Here is a 16,898-nt window from a genome sequence, read left to right on the forward strand (position 1 = left end):
TATAAAAATGCTGATTATTTTATTTTGATACCATACATAAATATTTAGTTGAGTGTTATAGACAGCTTTCCGCAGATGTTAAAATTAAACATTTTGAAATTAGGACCAGTTTTGTTAGCCTCAAGGGGCTAAAGGTTCGGGCTAACCAAATTGGTATTAATATAGAATTTTTATTTTATTATTTGTGGAATTATTATTTGGCTGTAAAATTGATTGTTCAGTATGATTGAGAACCAGTTCTAATCCAGCGGATATTTATCGGTTTCAAAGCTATATTGTAAATATTCTGCCAATGATCTTTACAAGCACATTATTAAATTAGACTTAGAAGGAACTTAAACAATCTAAATATTGATAGCTCCAACAAAATTTCTAAATGAAAACTACTCAAAGAATCGGCTGAATTTGTTCAAGCCAGCGACAAACAAAAATTTAAGGACAAAACGACTAAACTACTTAATACTGAGTTTGATAAGCTTAAGACAGAACTGGGTACACTTGAAAATTATATTAAAAATATAAAAATTATATAAAAATCATATTGAAAATATAAAAATTTTATTAAAATAATTGTATGTATTTTTTATTGGAAAGTCAAAATTTGAATGCAAACTATTCTTCAATAATGAGACACCTGTAAAAAATATTTAAAACTAAACTTAAGAGTTTGCTGATATTTATTTTCATAGAATTGCTGATCATTTTATTTTGATATCAAAAAACAATATTTTGTTGAGTCAACTAATGTATTTTTTTTATAGGCGAAGATTCTATAATTAGGGTTGTTCAGCCCGTCCGTCCGTCCGAATTGTTAGCTCTTTTTGTTAATTTAGACATGTTAGAATTATCCTATAGATTTAAAACTTAGTATTATGATTTCTTTTAACAGTTAGGTACGATTTATAAAGCTTAGCAACTCTATAATCGTTTAGAGAAAGTCAGTACCTCTACATTAAACTTGCTAATTTTCAACTTTTTTTGAAAACAACTATTTGCATGAAATAATTATCCTTTTCATCTGATGTTTTTAAAAATGATTCAAGGTACACTATTATAATTGAAGCGTCTCTATAACCAAAGCCTTAAAGTAAGACTTAAGACTTTCAAATTAATGTTCTGCTTATCAAGTTTGACACTCTACAAGAGTTAATGTTTGTTTGTCCTACAATTTAAAAGCTTCGCTTTCATGGAATTGTCATCCTTGTTATGTCTATAGTTTCATGTAAATGATATTGCAGTAAATTTTAATACTACAAAATACAAAAACAAGGATGACAACATCAATAAAAGCTGAGTATGCAATGCAAGGATCTTAAGGGGTAAGACAAAGGACTATATATTGATGTACATACCCAATGATGATAAACAAAATTATGGCCACTTTAAATTAAAACTATTAGTTTACATAAACCTAAACTAAACAATATAGACTTGATAAGTGTACCCAAAGTTTTATTTTGGGTAACAATTTAATTAACAATCCAATAGGACACCTCCTTTCCTGATTATCATTGAATATTTTAACACTTTTATTGGATCATTAAAAATTCCTTTAACGATTAAGCAACTTCATTACTTATAAAACGACAAACGGACCAACTGCCAAAAAGTGTCAAAGCGTAGCTACGCTACTTAAGTATATGTACATTAAGATATATAAGTTTTCCGGAATTTTAATGTTAGGGTGAGATTTGAAATCTGCATCAAATTTTAAGGATTTTTTATAAAATTCGTTTTTTGTATAATTCTTTATCTAAAAGCGGAAATGCATTTTAAGTTAATTAATTTTGACCAATAGGATAGGTGGATTTTAAACTACCTGCGCTCCAATTGGTTGAATGATGTACGCCATCCAATCAGAGCGCGGATTTTTTAAATCTACCAATCACAGATGCCAAAATTAATTAACTTAAATTGCATTTCCGCTTTTAGATAAAGAATTATAGAAAAAACGAATTTTATAAAAAATCCTCAAAATTTGATGCAGATTTCAAATCTCACCCTAACTTTAAAATTCCGGAAAACTTATATATCTTAATGTACATATGCCTAATTTTATGAATATACGTTCACCTGCTATTTTCTCATGTTAGACAAAAAGGGTTTAAAATTTACTTAACCCATTAGTGCCGAACCGGGCACTAAAACCCGGTTCCGAAAAATGGAAAAAAAACCGGTTTCCGGCTTCATAATTGCATCATTCTCAGAATGAATCCCCCCTCTACTACCCTGACTTTCATTTCCCCCTGGAGCAGGCAGTTTAGCTTACTTCCGTTTGCTGGTATAGCTCAACAAAATTTGAAAATCATGAAAATTCAAAATACCCCTTCTAACTTTTTTGTTTTTATAGTAAAGTCGCTGAATTTTTTTGTAAAATCTAATGTTTATTGACAAGTACATCTATTTGTGAATTCGTTTTATTCAAATTATAATTTTTTATATGATTTTTTTATCGTTTTTTTACGCCCTATTATGACCCGGTTCGGCTTGGCCATAAATACCCGAAAATTTTAAAACCCGGCTCGGTTTCGGTTTTTATTACCCGGTTTTAACTTTTCAACCAATAAAATAACAGTTTACGTCATTAGTAAGGGTTTGAGCCACCCTAATAACCCTAGTAATCTCTATAGGTGTCTTCCAATAGTTTTATGCTCGTTTTCTGATATGTAACACCCAAATTTTATATGTTCTTTTTTTGTAGTGTGTGTCTTTTAAAACTTCGAGCAACGGGTTTTTTTACCCGAAAACGGCGGCACCTGTAGCCGAAACACTAAATTTGAAATAAATCGCTTCGTATTATACTTGTAGCTCTTTAGATTACATGAGGTTGTGTAGTTTTCAATTACGGATCGTATCAAAGTTCTAAAAAGTGTTCATCTCACTTTTGGCGTTCAAAAATTACATTTTTCGATTTTTGGTCAAAATAACCGGGTTTATACAGGTCAACCGGGTTTTAAAACTGGGGGAAAGCACCAAAAACGGGTGTTAATGCCTGGTTGGTATTTATGGCCAAGCCGAACCGGGTTTTTTTGCAACTTTCCTGTGCACGCCACTAGAGCAAAACAAAAAAATACGAATTCCGTTTTGACCATTATAAAGCTTCCCTGAAACTTACAGCTCGATCGGCCCATAAAAGTGGCGCTCGGCACTAATGGGTTAATATATAACTATTACTCTAATATAAAGTGGGGTTGGGGTGAAGTGAATGTCTGCCTGTGTGTCTAAACAAAAGATCTCGCTAACTGATGGATATGGTATTAGCTATATGAGGTTAATCTGACTCCTCCCCCCTTTCATTGAAGGGCCCCTAGAGGCTCCTTAATGCTTAGCCGCTATTATACTTTGTCTGGTTATTCAATATCCAATTAAATGAGCTTTGATTTATGTGTAAGCTTATTATTAGATTTGAGCTATTAAACAATTTTTCAATAAAAATATACATATGTAATACAAACGTACATACTTATTATAGTGAAGTTTTCTAAAAAAAATGAAACATACAATTTTTATGATTATTAGAAAGTAAGAATTAAACGAAAACAATTTGTTTAATTGCACCTCTTTTATGGGAAGGGGTGATACAATTCCAGCTAATTTATATAAAATACAGCAACAAAATTCTCCACAAGGGCTAGGTCTTCAGCTGTAGTGCTCTTGAAAGAAAGAGAGAATTAAACGAAAACAATTTGTTTAATTGCACCTTTATTATGGGGAGGGTTAGTACATTTTAGTTAATATATCAGAGAGAGGAGGACATTGGGCTGTTTGTTACACTAATCCCCAAAGTCTTTAATTATGCACGTTACATTATCTTATATGTTGGCTTTAAAACTTTTGGAACTTTTATTGAATTTTGTGTGGCTGGTTCCAAACTAGTTGTTTGTGACCAACCTTTTCAACCAAAAATTTAAACTACAAAAGGGGAAATTTTAATATAATCATTGGGGATGTATATTAATTTATTACCACTTATTATCTTATGGATTAACTAAGGTGAGAGGAAAAAAACTACCACCCCCACGAAATAGGATTAAACTTTTAGACAATCATACGGCTGTATCAACATTTTTGTAGCACCCACAATTCAATTTTGCATGGGCCATTAGTCAGGAAAACTGATAGTGTTTCCTACCAGGGATATAAAGGGATAAGACAATGGCCAATAAATTAATGTATTGTCCCCAATGATGATAAACAAAATTACCCCCTTCTATAGATTACATGTAATTTAGAATTGAAATGTTTGAACAATCAACTTAAGTCCCTAAAGATGTTGAGACATCTAATAAGAAAACATTATTATAAAACTTTGGGGACTGGGGAAATAATAAAGAGCCCAATGTCCCCTCCCTCCCTCCCTGGTTTCATCAGTGGCGGAGATATGAATTGGGGACTCGCATGCAATACACATCAGGGATATTAAGGGATAAGACAATGGATAGGTCAATTACCCAATTTTGAAAAATAAAATTACCCCTTCTATAGATTAAAATTGTTAAATACTGCTTGTTTTAACCAACCATTCAAGATTCAAGTAACGAATAATAGTACTTGGACATAAAACCTTAAGTACCAGTATAATTTACAGTCCATTATCCTCTCCCTCCTTGTAATACATGCAACATGTAAAGGAAATAGAAAAAAATGGTTTATGTAGATAGTAAGATAGATAGATAGATAGAGAAGAAATACATATTATAGAAAATAAATTAAAATATGATTTTAAAATGTCGTTAAATTGTTTAAATTCAGGATATTTTATTAGTTGTTTCTCGCATCGTATTATAAACAGCTTTCCGCGGATATACAAAGTACAATTATACGAATAAAAACCAGTTTTTTAGCCAAAGGCACGGGCTAAAAAAAATGGTTTTAATCTTATGATTGTACATTTTTATATTCACAGCTGGATATAAGCTGGATATAATACGATGCTAGACAAAGATTTTTCGTATGAATGAGAACTGGTTCTTATCCACCGGATTCGAATGAATACGAGAAAACGATGTTATTAGTTTTTAGATTTGATCAATGATCATATGAGATGCTTATGAATCCCTAAAGAAGAGGGGGGGGGGGGTAAATATGTTTTTAGTAGCGGAGCTACCTGAAAATTCACTTCGTCTATCCTTACGCCAGTCCGTAACACTATTAATATGATTTGACTAATATTAAAAATAAAAAGCTAAAATTATCTGTCGGCCAGTAATGCTTTATAAGACAAAAAAAAGTATTTTTTAGATTTCTTTGATTTTTTATATATTCTCTCTCTTTCTTTTCTCTGCTATAACAACTTAACATCTGGTCTATAACTTATTTTTTCCGATTATTAATTTGATGATTTTTTGTGCTTTGCTTCTAATGGATGTTGTTATTCTTGTTCAATTGTAAACTTATTATTACATTTCCCCTATCTTAGACGTCCTTGGATAAAAAAAATAAAGAATCCCTTTAAATATTTTTTTCTCCATAATGGGGCGATTACCCCCCCCATTTAAATTTTACCCCTACCCTGGGGGTGCCGTAGGCACCCCCAACCATTTAGGACGGGGTATTTATCCCCCCTAAACAATTTTGGGGGGGTAAATACCACCCCCAAAATAAAAAATCTCTAATAAAAACAATTTTTGCGCGCTTCGCGCGCATTTTTAATACTATCTATTTAATAAAATTTAAATTACCCCCCCAAAAATTTTTACCCTGGGGATAAATTTTGGGGGGGGGGTACTCTAAATTTACCCCTGCCAACAGATTTTAGGGGGGGTAATTACCCCCCCCCAAGCAAATTTTACCCCCAGGGTAAAAATTTTGGGGGGTGTAAAAAAAATTTGCTGTTTTACCCCCCCCCCCCCCAAAACGAATTACCCCCCCCCTTAAAATTTTTTTACCCCCCCCCCCAAAAAAAAACGCCCCTGAGCTTCCTGCAGAAACTGGAAATATGTATTCTTTTTTGTCTGAGGCTTTCGATAAATTTCGATAGCCACTGAACCAATTGAGTTCTTCATTTAGGGAAGCTTACATAAGTTACAGTTTTGGTTTTAAGCTATTATTATATATTCTAGTCCTAAGAGGGGTTTATGCTATTTTCCCCTAGTATATTATAAAGTAGGAAGGTTTTTTTGCCCGAAGCTAAAGATCTCGGAAATTACTTGTCCGAATGTAATGTACTGTTTAGGGAAGCTTATTAAATGTCTTTTATGTGGTTTTAGGCTATTTTCATCCTCCATCCTTCCCTAGGGCCGCAGCAAATAGTTTGAATATAAGGAAGGGTTTTCAGAGGTTTACTCCTTGATTTTAGGAAAATTACCGCGCAAAGTTGTAGACAAAATAAATTTAACTTTATGGTAAAGGTAAACATTACTCAAATTGAAAATAACTGTCTGAACTTGTTGGAAAAATTTGGAGAAATCTTTTTTTCAGCAAATGGAGCTATATTCCCCCACATTCTCCACCCACTCCTTCCCCCCAAAAATAGATTGATAGATATATGCATATATCACTAGCGGCTACGCCCCATTTTATTATTTTAGATTTTAAACGAAAAAGTAAATAAAAAATTTTTTTTTTTGGGGGGGGGGGATTTTTTTTTCTTCAAATTTTAGTGAAATTTTTAAAAAAGAAAAACAATTGGGGGGGGGGGATTTTTTCTAGGGGCGATTTCTCTTGGGAGGGTGGTGGTACCCTCCTCCAAAATAGTTATAAACCTTCTCAGGACCCGTGAGAAGCAACCCTGAAAAGGTTAAGCGGTTAGCGATATCCTGTGGTACAAACAAATAAACAGATAAACTGACAGACACCCTCTTAATTTATTATAAGTATTTGTTATTCATTCTAAAATAGATAAATTTTAAAATCTTTTAGGTGTGTAAATTTAACTCCCTAAAAATCTTTTGGCCCCAAGGTATTTCTTATAGAGACATTAAGTCAGGGATCTAAAGGGATAAGACAATGGTCGATAAATTGTTGTACATCTCCAATAATAATACACAAAAATACCCCTTCTTTAGATAACAATTAGTTGGTGAAATGTTTGAACACTCAACTTAATAAAATAACCAATCAAAATTCATTGAAAGGAAAGGTTATTATAAAACTTTGGGGACTAGTGTAATAAACAGCCCAAAGTCCCCTTCCTCCCTGCAATAAGTGGAGAAACACCAAGGAGAATATACACAAAGGTGAATAATTTACTTCCATTATGGCTCCGAATCCTTTTTATTTCCTCTCTGGATTAAAACTGGTTCTCGGGGTTAACAAAACTGGTTTTATTCTTAAAATCATTTTGATAGTCATGGAAAATTGTTTGTAATACGATGCTATACATGATTTTTCAGTAAAGCTGAGAGATGGTTCTAATATAGCGGATATTGCCTATTTTCAAAGCCATACTGGAAAACTATTACCAAAAGCTTTACTACTTCTTATAAATTGTCATTCAACCAAGCTTGCTTAATCACCATATTTCTAAAACTCCTAAACTATATAAAAACAAGGATGACAACATCCATAAAAGCGAAGCACTTAAACAGTAGGACAAACGGACATTAACACTTATATAGTGTCAGAACTGAATAATCATAATATAAATGTATAAGAGTCAAAGCAAAATTGTAAGTAAAATGTGTTGAAAAACTGCTTGATTCAGGATAATGTTTATGGACATACTTACATTTCTAGGACTTGATTATAGAGTTGCTTCGCTTATTACATTATACTCTGTTGTCCCAGGAATCAATATACCAAAAATCAGATCAATCGGATGATTAGATCACATAAAAATTTGTTGTTAAAAAATTTAAAAAATCAACATGTTTAAAATGGACGTACGGACATTTTGGTGATGATTATAGAGTTGCTACGCTTTCTAAATCGTACCTAACTATTAAAGGAATCTCAATGCAAAATTTGAAATCGATAGGACAATTCTAACATACCTAAATTAACGAAAAAAGCTATCCGTTACGGACGGACGTACGGACATACGGACGGACCGACCCTAATTATAGAAAAGCTTCGCTTTTAAAAACAGTATATCTGTAGGTTTTATGCTTTCATTGTTGTAATAAATAGTTTTAATATGTTGTTAAGGTACTCAAAGTCTTATTCTCTCTTTGATTTATTATTTTGGGTATTTCGTTAAATTTTGATTAGATGGTTTAAACTAGCAGTGTAAAAACTTTTCAACAAATAATTGCAATTCACAAAAAAGGAAACTTATACTCCTCTAGAATGGAACCGTTTCTCAGCCAATATCCTTTGGTAGAGCTAGATAGAGAGTGAGTCCCCAAAGTTTTAAAATAACGTTATCTTTTTGTTGGCCTAACAACTTTTGATTATCATCATTGGGGTTTAAAATAAATTTATTGTCCATTATCTTAGCCCTTAATATCCCATGAGTAAAGTTAAAGCTAGCATATTTTTAAGATTTACGATGTGCAAGAATGGATATATTATTACATGGATATTGCACCAGATTTTCATGTACTCTAATAAAGTGATGCTTGCTGCTGGCTAAAATAACGATACAACCATCCACTCTCCTACTAGTGCATGAAGGAACTGATCATTAAATGAGGTCCATATTAGAAGGCAAAATATACAAATTTTTCCCTGACAATATATCCATGTAGGTATCTTAAGGGATAAGACAATGGCCGAAAGATCTATGTACATCCCCCATGATGATACACAAAACTACCCCTTCTGTAGCGTTCAATTAGTGGTTGAAACGTTTGAACACTCAACTTAATAAACCAACCAATCAAAATTCCTATAGTTATTGAGCCAACGAATAAGAAAAAGTGATTATAAAACTTTGGAACTTATGTAATATACAGAAAATTTTCCCCTGTTAATATATCCATGTATAATATATTTACTATATCCATTTTTGCAAGATGAATTTCAATTTCCGGATCCCATCAGTTGTTAAGTATAGTTGTATGCGTGGTTGTATGCTGTGTACATGGCAGGGATTCCAAGGGATAAGACGATGGTAAATGTTATGCATCCCAAATGATAAATAATAAATTGAAATTTTTTGTTGAAAAGTGTAGACACTACTTCATAGTTTAAAACAATTTATAATGATAAAAGTATCCAATTTTTAGAGCCAAAGAATAAGATAAGAGAACATTTTCTTAAAACTTTGGGTACCAGTAGAACGTACGGACTTTCTACTAACGATCATAGAGATGCTATGCATTCTAAATCGTATGCATCATCATACAAAGTTTTAAATCGATAGGAAAGTTTTAACATGCATAAATTAACTATAATAGATATATGATACGCATGAACGGACCTACCTTAATCATAGAAAAGCCTCGCTTTTACATACAAATCTTTCTCTATAATGTACAAATGGATATAGATTATGTGGATGTTATGACCAAGGATATTTTGTTCTTTTAGGTTCCTAATATAGTCCTTAGATAATGGTCAATTCTTTCTTCAATTGTCAGAGAAGGGAATGAGTTAAAGTCATAAGAGGGAATTGAAATGGGGATGGGGCTTTTATTATTAGCCAGCAGTAAGAAACATTATTTTAGGGTATGTTATATTTTCTCACAATATCCATGTAATCTATATCCATTATAAAAAATATTTATGCTTGTATAGCTTAGCTTAACTCTATATATACATAGTACAGAGGATATTAAAGTCATTTGTCATATATCTTTTGCAATTTTAGTAGTATTTTGGCCTATATATTGCTTTTAAATATCCTTTAGAATGCACCCCTAGTTTAAAGGGGATGGGAGAACATTCAAATGGCCTAAAACCTTCTTTAGACTTTTTTTGGGGATAGCTTAATAGGGAGGGAGGGGACTTTAGACTGTAAATTACAATGTGCCTAAAGTTGTATAACCCTTAGCTCAATAACTTGGGTACTTTTACTGAATATTGATTGGTTTATTCCAATAATTTTAATCTACAAAATGGACAATCATATTTGATGTATTATAAAAAGCTACAATAAGGCCACAACATACAAAAAATTAAACAATATCCAAACTTTTAAACAAATCAATTTTAATCTAGAGAATGAACAATCCTATTTGATCAAAAAAGCTACCATAAGGTCATAACATCTAAAAAAAATTAAAGAAATCTTGATATTAAATATATTTTGTCCTACCCTCTCCCCCCAAATTGTTTTTGTAAAGTGGAACAATTGTAATATCCACACCAAATACTAGAATTGGCAAAAAGTTTCCTCGTCCCTTTCTTTTCCACAAGGTTATTATAATGTAGAGGATTGCAATATTAATGATACTTAATGGTTGAAAAGTTTGGACAAAACACCCTCTCCCCCCCAAATTGTTTTTGTAAAGTAGAACAATTGTACTATCCACACAAAATTCTAGAATTGGCAAAAACTTTTTCTCGTCCCTTTCTTTTCCACAAGGTTTTCATAATGTACAGGATTGATTTAAACAATATTTATAATGATTATTGGTGGAAAAATTTGGAAACAACACCCTCTCCCCCCCAAATTATTTTTGTAAAGTGGAACAATTCTAATATCTACATCAAATTCTAGAATTGGCAAAAAGTTTTCTCATCCCTTTATTTAGCACAAGGTTATTATAATGTACAGGTTTGATATAAAATAATATTTATAATGATTATTGGTGGAAATGCTTGGACAAAACACCCTTTCTCTTAAATTGTTTTTGTGAAGTGGAACAATTGTAATATCTACTAAAAACTAGAATTGGCAAAAAGTTTTCTCATACCATTCTTTTCCACAAGGTTATTATAATGTAGAGGATGAATATAACATAATATTTATAATGATTAATGGTGGAAAAGTTTGGACACAACACCCTTTCCCTAAATTGTTTTTGTAAAGTGGAACAATTGTAATATCCACACCAAATACTAGAATTGGCAAAAAGTTTTCTCGTCCCTTTCTTATCACAAGGTTGTCATAATGTACAGGATTTATTTAAATAATATTTCTAGTGATTATTGGTGCAAAAGATTGAGCACAACACCCGCTCACCCCAAATTATTCTTGTAAAGTAGAACAATTGTAATTTGTAATATCCACACCAAATACTAGAGGGGGGGGCGAAAACAACCAACCAGCTTTTTTCCAGCTCTATTTTTTTTTTATCTATACAGACCCTAAATTTAATGACTTTTTGAGTGGGATAATGTGATTGGGGAGAAAAAAAATGTCACAATATTAGATGACCATTCAAAGTGACCTAGGTGTCACTAAATTTTAAAAAATCTTAGTCTACTGTACAAAAATGTTTTAAATATTCATTTTATATTTGTCACTCTTTATCTGTTTTTCTGTCCTTATGTCTATCTGTCTGTTTTTTTTTATATGTATGTTTATAGTAAGATTACCAATAACAAACATGCACAACTTAATACTATTTGATAAAGATTTTGTAATCAAAGGGGGATTTTGGACGGTTATTGGACACACGATTATTTCCCTTTTAATTAAATAGTACTTTATTTTATCTACCTACTTGTTTCAAATGACACAAAAAATAACTATAAAACCTTGACTCAACAACCTTAGGAAAAGTTGCTAAAGTAAAGTTGTCGGAATTTATGCTGTTAATAGTCATAAAATGGGTTATGCTTTAGCCTGTAAATAGGTTTCAAACATGATAATTTAATCATATTCTAACATAAACAAAATTGTATGGAGATTATCTATTTTGCCCTTCAAATGTATTATACTGGCATAAGAGTAAAACAATAGAAGGGGATGGGGTTCAATAACTATATGTACCCACCCTGTGGATCCTGAGCTGACTTTCAATTTGGTCTTTTAATATCAGCCAATAGCGATGGGAATATTAACACAGCAAAGCAGAAAGAAATTTGCTAGCAGAGGAAATATGTCCCCAAGACCGGGACCAAGTAGTTGTCTGGGTTACACATCTATTCCTATTACATTTATTATACTGACTGCTTTTTAATTTAAATTACACAAAAAAATAAATCAAACCTTGACTAAACAACCTTGGGAAAAGTTGCAAAAGTAAAGTTGTCAGAATTTGCAAAAGTGAAAAAAAAGTTGAATTGTTATGGAGTGGTGGAAACACACTTTGCCCAGGGAGTGAGGGGACATTGGACTGTTTATTACACTAGTCCCCAAAGTCTTATAATAATGTTTTTTTATTCGTTGGCTTAAGAACACTGGGGACTTTTATTGAATTTTGATTGGGTGGTTGATTAACCCTTAACAGTCGGGCCCCTTGCCGCACCTTAATCAGTCGGGGGGGGGGGGGCGTTCAACGCCCCCCCCATATTATCTCAGTTCCTATTAGAGCTAGAGGGCTAAATGTTTTTGTACGAGTCCCCTGTGTTATGATGAATTTACGACCTTAAGGAAGTCAAAGTCAATTTTCGCTTCCTTCACCCTTTTATTTAACAACCTTTGTTTTTAGGTCCTTTTTTACTTAAAAATTTCAAACGGCTGTAATTTTCTTATTTTTGAAGCTAGAAGAACAATTTTTTTGCAGAAAATGTTTAACTTTATGTAAATTTTATATTTGAAATGTCAAAATATAAATTTCAGCGGCCGCAGCTGTACTTGGCAGCTGCCAGCCGCCGCAGTCGGCGGTCGGCGGGAAAACGGCGGTGGATCTTTATGAAATTTTAATACGTTATGTAGACATGTAAGAAAAGCTTAAGTTTAAAATGTGAAGTCTCTAAGTCAAAAATTGAGGCCACAGGAGCCTTTTAAAGATTTCTGGAGACCTGGAGGATCAGGACCTGCAGGATCATACCTGGAACCTGAAATTGACTTGAACACCTGTATTTCATATAAGGATGTACTACTAGAGGATATTTTAGTATTTTGGCAATATAAAATACTTTGTTTAAGTCAAAAAAATATTTTTGCTCTTTACCTGGATGACCCTGCCAGGTTTGCTGGCATCCTGTGCCCGCCAGGATGGAGATATTCAAAAAATTCCAACTCTCAGTTATGTGTCATACCCAAACTTAAAAAGTCACGCAGTTTGGGCTCTTTATCTTTCACACACAGAAAATGAGATACAAAAAACCGGATGGGGGGGCGTTCAACGCCCCCCCCCCCCCCGACCGTTAAGGGTTAAGTTGAATGTCCAAACGATTCAACCACTAATTGTAATCTACTGACGGGGTAAATTTGTGTATTATCACTGGGGATTAACATCAATATATCGGCCATTGTCTTGTCCTTTTAGATCCTTGGCTGGAAACACACTTTACCACACTGTAAAATTACGGGAAACGCCACAATGAAGGAGGGGGTGTCAAATTTATCCCACAAAAAATGTCTGGAAAAAAACTTTAAAATTATTCCATAGTAATAAAAAAAAGATGTAAATATAATTTTAGAAAGCTTAGCTAAACTGAATTTGATTTACCAATTTACTTTATTTAGGTGTTGGGGCTATATAAGGCATGTTTAGGAGTGCTTTAATTGAGGTAGGGGAGGTAACATTAGGCTGTTTATCACACTAGTCCCCAAATACTAATAAAGTTTTCTTATGCATTAGCTTTGGGTACTTTCAATGGAATTGATTGGTTGGTTCATTAAGAGGATTGGCTAAATGTTTTAACCACTAAATATGATCTACAGAAGGAAAAAATTTGTTTTTAACAATTAATCGACCATTGTCTTTAAATCCAGGAGGCCATATACTTAAAATATTGGCTTTACTGTAGAAACACCACCACAATAAGTTTGAAGTTAGTTAGTCTAAATGGGAAATAAAATAAAGGGGTGTAGATTCAAAAGGATTTATTATTAAGTGGATATTACACCAGATTTTCATGTTCTCTAGTAAAGTGAAAATTGCAGCGGGCTTAGTCTAAATGGGAAATAAAATAAAGGGGTGTAGTAGAAATGGATTAATTATTACTTGGATATTACACCAGATTTTCATGTTCTGTAATAAAGTGAATCTTGCAGCGGGCTTAGTCTAAATGGGAAATAAAATAAAGGGGTGTAGATTCAAATGGATTTATTATTAAGTGGATATTACACCAGATTTTCATGTTCTCTAATAAAGTGAAACTTGCAGACGGCTAAAAATAGTGTTCCCCTTTTTATCCCATTCCCTCCTCTCCTACTAGATGAACGAACTGAGCAATAAATTATAGCGGAAATAGAAACCTAAATTAACGACAATTTTCCCCATGTCATAATATCCACGTATATTCTACATCCATTTTGGTATAGATTGCTTAAAGAGCGGAGGGAAAGGGAGTGGGATTGGGGGGGATTTAAAGCTTAAATGGAATAAAGGTCACTATTATTGATGATTTTTTTAGCAGGGAGGGAGGAGAAATTGGACTGGTACCCAAATTTTTAACTAGGTCATCTTATTTATGGAATCAAAAACTGTATGTACTTTTTGATTGGTTTGATTGATTTTTTAGATACTTTACTGTCCAAGTTGTTCAATCAATAACTTTATTATGTAAATGGGGTAATTTTGTATATCATCATTGGGGATTGCTTTTTTCATTGTCTTATCCCTTAAGATTTTAAGATTATTAGAAATGTTCTACCTCTATTTAGAACACACAACAGACCCTTCAACTGAAACCTTTGTCTGTAAGTCCTAACTGTGCATGGTAATGAGTTGCTCGTCTAAGGCATTCTCACTACTCTCATATTTATGTCACTCGCCAAACATATCAGTAGAGGGTACTTTTTTACGTCTCTAGTATGATTCACTGTGGTCCAAGACTCGAACGCGATACATTACCAATTAGTATAATATGTTAAAGCTTCTAAAGACTAATGGCGTCAAAAACCAGGGTTCGGAAGCCGCGCCTCAGCCGCGCATAAGCCTCAGTTTAAAACCTGGCTGTGAGCAGAAAAAAAAATTCAGAAAGAAGGATTGTCTGCTAAAGAGCAGTTTTATACATCCAGCTGAATTTTATAGTGATAAAATGATGATTTCACTGAGGCTTACACGCGGCTTACGCGCGGCTTCCGAACCCTGTCAAAAACCTTCTATACAATCGATTACATTTATGTAGGTTTGAACTAAACAAAGTATTTGATATCATATTCAACATAAAATTAGATAAAATGTTTTTTCAATAAGTATTACCATGTAGTTTTCATGATATTTTGATATTTATTCTTGCTTTTTTGGACATAAAGTATCTTGTTTGTTTGACAGTTAAGATCTCACAAACAACTAGCCTATCTAATTTAGAGGAGCTCCTCAAATATTCAAGAATGGTTTTATGCTATTTTCTGTAAACCTCTTCCCTCATAAATGCTGCGAAAAACATAAAAATAAAAACAAAACAGAGCTTCCCTTGGAAGTAGTTCAATAAGTCGATATATAAAAGTTTACTTTGATTTTTCTGACACGCACACACACACACACATACACACAAACACACATACACACACACACACACACATACACACAAACACACATACACACACACACACACACATACACACAAACACAAACACACACACATGCACATACACACAAAAATACGATCAAACATACACACACACACATACAGAAAACAAATAAGAATTTTTAAATCCTTTCTTTTGTAGTAAAGCTATCCTATAATTCAAAATGTCTGTCTATATGTAAGTAGTAGTAGACGGCTTAAAGTTTTCTTTTGAGAAAATTTACTTTTAATAATGAGCATCAAGTATGTAATTCACTCTGAACATCTGTTAAAACTGCTTTGGTTTTTTAAGCCTCCTCTACAATATATTTTTATTCGCCTCTAGCCTCCAAGGGAGGGCTGGAGATTTAAATAAGATAGCCTTAAACCAACCCAAGATATTTATAAAGCTTACCTAAACGTAAATCCCAGAATTTTTTTTAGATCTTTAGCTTCGTACAAAAAATTAGTTCTGTATATTATTGGATGGAGAAAAAAAAACTGTTTAGGTTTTGTCAACCACCCCTGAATGTACCCTTTTGATCGTGAGAAATACCTTCTTGGGATTATGCCCTATCCGGGGGTTGGGAAATGGTTTAATGCCACTTTCGTAAGATCATTTAAATCGATCTTATGTCATTACATTATAGACAACCAATAATTTTAATCTACAGAAGTAGTAATTTTGTAAATCATCAATGGGGATGTATGTACATCAATTTATCGGCCATTGTCTTATCTCTTTAGATCCCTGCCATCTAATACCTAAACAACGGACAAAATAAAATATAGAACAGCTGCAAAAAATAAAATAAATGTTTTGAAAATTCACAATTCTTTATTATACAAAATTTATTAACATATACATATATGGAGATCAGAGGGGTATAAATAAATAAAAGATACTTTCCCTAAAAATGCATAGCGAGCGCAGAAACCCCCCTTTTTATTATCTTAAAATAAATTAAGAACAAAAGAGGTAGTTTTTACAAAATAACCCAAAATAACCTAACCTAAAGTATAAAACAAAATATTGGGGTTTCTATGTTCGAATATGTACTTTGAGGGGAAGCATCCAAATAAAACAATACAGGGGTATGGCAATGAGAGATATTTCAACCTTCTCCCAAATTTTTAACTTTTTCTTTCAATCACAAAAAAATAGATATTATTTGTTATTGCCTTTTTATTAAATAATTCAAAAGCAAGGACAATTATGTCCATAAGTAGCGCAGTAGTAAAAAGAAACATGATTTTTAGATATAACAAGACAAAATAATGCACATGATCCTAATTATAGATTAGCTTCGATACCATTAAACAAGAAAAAACATGCTTTTCACACAAAATCTTAGAACATTTTAGACACAAACAAAGAGAGGGAGGAGGGTGGGTATTGGAGGATAGAGCCCCTACTTAGAAGGGAGGGAGGCGATATTGGACTGTAAATTATTCTGGACCCAAAAGTTTAAAGAGCACTGATTTAATTCGTTACTTTG

The sequence above is a fragment of the Acartia tonsa genome, chromosome 7 (assembly GCF_053477335.1).
Source record: "Acartia tonsa isolate MP-2025a chromosome 7, ASM5347733v1, whole genome shotgun sequence".
Classification (NCBI taxonomy): Eukaryota; Metazoa; Arthropoda; class Copepoda; order Calanoida; family Acartiidae; genus Acartia; species Acartia tonsa.